The 4,600-nt window shown below is 33.5% G+C and overlaps 1 long non-coding RNA gene across 1 annotated transcript; it reads left to right on the forward strand.

Annotated features, from left to right (window-relative positions):
• Positions 1-755: 755 nt before the first annotated feature.
• LOC130053462 (uncharacterized) lies at positions 756-2,826 on the forward strand. The gene is made up of 3 exons (XR_008802043.1): positions 756-1,064; positions 2,218-2,314; positions 2,576-2,826. It is a non-coding gene; the product is annotated as an uncharacterized LOC130053462 (long non-coding RNA).
• The last annotated feature ends 1,774 nt before the right edge of the window (positions 2,827-4,600 follow it).

Below are 4,600 nucleotides of genomic sequence, written 5' to 3' on the forward strand. Positions count from 1 at the left end.
TTAAAGTATAGCATGTTTAGTTTTAGTATGCATTTGTTCCCAAAACTTTTCAGGTTAAGGATTTTTATTCTTTTCTGAGTATTTCAATAAACATTCAGCTTTTTACCTGCATGAACCTGAACTTCTGTTCACAAGTAGGGCCTCTTGCTGAATTCCAAAAATAAAGTGTTACGTGATATTCAACTGACGTCACGGAAAATTATCATGAGGGGAATTTACGGTAGCTCAGTCACAGTCAACATATGGGTAGTATCATTTCAGTGTTTAACCGTAACAAGTGTAATGATACCCGTGAATTTGAGGTGCAATTTTACCCCATGATTATTGTGCATTTTACCATGGAAGCCCTTAACCTAATTGCGTATCTCCTAGCCAATTTTTTCGTAATGAAAAGGTAGTAAAGGAATAGTGTTTGATGTACGTGTGTAAACTAAAATTAAGGCCAGTTAGTCCTTTCCATGCAAGTGAGAATCTGATGCAGAAACTCGGGACCATATATTCTTTCAATTCTAAAATCAATACACTTATAACACTAAAAAGGGTAAACACAGATGCCAAAATGACTTAAGTGCACTACACCACGTCATAAAGATGACGTCACACGGATTGCGAATTTAATAGGCTCGTGCACCCAGACACTCGGCTGTCTCCGTAAATCTTGTCGGAGATTTACAAAGACAGCCAAGCGTCTGATTGAACGAGACAAATCGCGCAGGACACTTAAGGTAACGAATGAACTCGGTATGATAATGAGATCATAATGAGCTGATACGTCATGACAGTTGCTCCGCCTTGATCAATCCACATTTGGATACACATACACAAACTCTAATTTTAGGATCATATAAAAATATATCGGAATATTGCCTTTATTCTACGCTTAAAATAAGTCAAATTTCCCTGATTTGACAACACATCACAAGGCATTATGATGAGAAATACCCCGGTGAAGTTTGTCGTATGGTTGGAATCAGCGTCTAAAATGCGCTTACTAGGCACATGGCAAAGACGACGCGACGTTCAGAAGATGTCAGCTGTACAACTTTGAAATCGGAAAAATCAAGGTAAATTCTTGTAATTGAAATAATGATGTATGAATACCTGAAACCAAAGTTGTCAACAATGAAAGTAAACAACATTTACTGTGTTTTATACATTGACTCAATACTTTAGAGGTAGTATATACATAGTTTGATGTTCTTTGTTTACATACTGCACACGTCACAGATAGCCGATGTGTAGCAAATTAGGTGCACACACGCAAAATAGGGTTAGAGAACTGATGCTCAAATGGTACCAGTTGTTGTTTGTTTATATAAACATGAGTACAGGCGGGTATCTAGGCAGTAAAATCCACAGGCACCTAAAGTATGGATATTACAATCATGTACTTAACCCCCCTCCCCCTCTTTCTTTTGATTTTTTGTCTTGCTATAATTTCTCTGAAATAAGTAAATTCCCTGTCTATCTCATCCTTCTTTCGATTCAAGTAATCCTTTCACGCTTTTTGTAAGCTTCTACCGGTATGATTTAATTTATTTATTGATCCACCAAGCATGTAGGCATACAATCATTTTACATAATATGAGATATGTATAATGATGACAAACTAAATACTAATAGTTCATATGCATATTTGTAAAGACGTTTATATATATTTGGCATGTACATATGACGTCAAACTGTATATATAATTTAGCATTGCATGTATAACATTAGCAACCTATAATTTATTACAAAATTTGTGCTCATTTTTTTTTTTATACCCGGACAAGGCCAATCTCTAAAGCTTACAAAAAGTGTGAAACGATTACAGTACTTTAAAAATCGAAAAAGAAATGAGTTAGACCGGGAATCAACACATTTCAGATTTATCGCTGCAAAAAAATATTTTCAAAAATGGGGGTGGGGGGTGGTGGCGCTAGTATCAGTGCACCAGGTATCTGTGGTAATATCTTGTACAAATGCACGTGTAACTACATTAATTTTGATGCTCTAGATTTACAGTCACATTTAATTTTATCAAGTGACATACCAGAAAAAAAATAAACTTGGGATATTTTCGCTTACATTACAGTTTGAATAAATGGAAGAAAAATAAAAGACCCTGAATGCATACTGATTGCCCACATTTTTAATGTGTATTTGAGACCCTTCTTTGATACATTGAATGTTTGCGGCATATGTATATATAATATGAGATAATGCTATTTACAGATGTGCATGATACCAACAAGAATGTGAACTTTTCAAAGAGCATGATATTTCCAATTTTCCACATCTCTAGACCAGTGACCACAAATGTACATACAAGGTAATTTTTACAAACTTTAAATAATCCAATCAGGCACTGGATATAGATAAATATAGGCATTATTTACATCTAGTCAATATGAATTTCTTCAAAAATGATAAATAAGAGAAAATTCATATGAAGCATGTTTTGATATTGCTGTATGGTATGAAATTTGAATGTTTTTATGTTATAATGCACATATAAACTTGAACACTTAGACCTACAGTATTGTGTTTTAAATATTTTTGACTGGCAACTTTCATCTTTTTTTCCATTTAGTACCCACAGATGACAGCCATATTGACTCCAGTAGATAATATTCATCTCCATCAGCTGGTTACTACGCTGTACATAGTGGTCAAACCAGGATATCCACTAATTGCATTCAGTGATGTGAATTGTCATCTACATTTGTGCTTATGAACTTTAGTAAACTGTCAAGTTTTAATATCAAGAAAATGACTGCTGAAAAAGCATCTAATCTTGTGTTCTATGAATGTTTTCAATTAAACACAAAACAAAATGAGAAATAGTTTTATTGAAACTTAATTGAAATTCTCTTTGAATTACTTTGCATTGACTGAGTACTTCAAATTTTAATCTTTCTACATTTTCATGGTCAAGTGATAAAAAGTATTTGAGAGTGAAGGGGGGGGGTGTCATATGAAGTAAAAAGATTGACACTCATTTGGTGAACTAGATATTTTACACACTGCAGCCACATATCTTTATTTTCAATAATGAATTAAGAATATTTCTTAAAACTGGGAAAATATACCCCCTCCCCAAGTAGTGGAGGAGTATGTGTCACTTCTGGTTTTCCAGTAGCTTGTATGATGGGTGTATTCTAGATACATATTTTGTTGAAAGCAATTTTGATTTTCAAGTTGTCACCTTAAACTATTTCTAAAAGAAATCCAACTCGAGTCATTAAGTATTCCCACGGATTTTTCGAGGTGACGTAAGTCAGCCTCGTATGTCAGACCCCAGCTTCAATGGCGCCCTGTTTTAATCACTACCATTTGCGAAATCACTTTGATTTTTAATATAAGAAATTTGTTGTCACATATGCTAATGCAACGTAAAAGCTGTCACAATTCACTTTGAGATTGATATAGGATCCATATGTTTACTCTCTACGATAAGCGAGTTAAATAAGAATTTATGAAATCGCAATTTTTATCCCTTCGATATGAAACAAAGTCCACACATCAAAAGGAATCGCGAATTAGTGTTTAGGTTTGTAAACAAGATCAAAATTATTTGTCGTTTGCCAACATTTTATTCCACGATCTTAGAAAAACAGAATTGGACTGTAGAAAACGATTTGCATTGCTTCTGTATTCATTCGCATTTTCACATATAGACGGGGAAAACATGGTCTATTTTTCTCTAGGAATTCTGGGTAAACAGCTGTCTCCTCTTATGTCTGAAAATTATGTTAATTAGCCGATTTATCGCCTATCAAAAAATAGTTCACATTGATACTATGTTCCATTTTTATTAAACTGTTATATATAAATTCTGTTTTATGTCAGATTGAAGAAGTCTTCCTTGTATGTGATCTGTTGTATTTATCAGGCAGAAATTGTGTGTAATTAGAATTTTAATATTAAACTCTGCACTATTTCTCTGTATCCATACGCGCCACGCTATCCTGTTTATCAACAAGGAGAAAACGTCTTGCATGAGAGAACTGATATATTCTTGCCAACACATTAACTCAAGATAATTATCTGAAACCCAATGTGTTAATTTCGTACAATTTTACCAAAATATTTCTTTTGGACGCATTTTTTGAGATTTTAATACTAAATCTGGGTGTAAACATGTAATATTCGAGCGAAAGGGCCGAGCGCCATTTCCCGCGCTCTTTCATGGTCAAGTCAGATAGCTGTAAACATTGATTAAGAAATATAAATGAACATGTTTTTGTGAATATATTTGTTATTCAAGAAAAGAACTCCATTGGAAGTAATATATTGGAAATCAAGTTTACATTTCTTTGTCACGAAATATGATTTATCTCAAGAGTTGAATGAATTATCTCAAGAGTTGACACTTGTTTTCAAGAGTTGATATTTCAAGAGTGGAAATTTTCTTGGACTGGTTTAACTTTGACTCAAGAATATTGAATGAGTTATTTCAAGAGTTGACAGTTGTTGTCGTCATCAGATGTGAAGGGTAGCAAAAAAAAAAAAAGAAAAAAAATCATGATTTTGATAGTCATCAAAGGGAGAGCCCAAAATCTGTCAAAAAAAGAAAAAGTCACAATGTAAGAAAAGATCCCATAATTTTGAAATG

This window comes from Ostrea edulis, chromosome 3 (assembly GCF_947568905.1).
Source record: "Ostrea edulis chromosome 3, xbOstEdul1.1, whole genome shotgun sequence".
Lineage (NCBI taxonomy): Eukaryota > Metazoa > Mollusca > Bivalvia > Ostreida > Ostreidae > Ostrea > Ostrea edulis.